The sequence below is a fragment of the Macadamia integrifolia genome, chromosome 5 (assembly GCF_013358625.1).
Source record: "Macadamia integrifolia cultivar HAES 741 chromosome 5, SCU_Mint_v3, whole genome shotgun sequence".
NCBI lineage: Eukaryota > Viridiplantae > Streptophyta > Magnoliopsida > Proteales > Proteaceae > Macadamia > Macadamia integrifolia.
This window is the reverse complement of record NC_056561.1, coordinates 43,220,686-43,221,011: the sequence shown is the minus strand read 5'-3', so window position 1 is coordinate 43,221,011 and position 326 is coordinate 43,220,686.

Below are 326 nucleotides of genomic sequence, written 5' to 3'. Positions count from 1 at the left end.
ACACTTTAAGAAATAGAAACAGAATCAGAAGTGAAACAAATAAAAGAGTTTCACAAAAAATGTTTTGTATTTCCAAACAAATTATTTTTTTAAAATTTATATGGTCAACAGTCAGTGTTGACAGTCAACGGTCAACGGGTCGATCCAATGTGACAACAAAATGGGTTTGCGGGCCGGCAAATGGGTCGACCCAACCAGGGTGGTCAGGTTCTGTCCGAACCAATTCATTAGACCGCCTTGAACCCCTAAAAAATAAAAAATAAAAACTTATGAAAACATTAAAAAGGAATGGAAATTACTTTAAAAGAAGGGAAGTGCATTCTGCC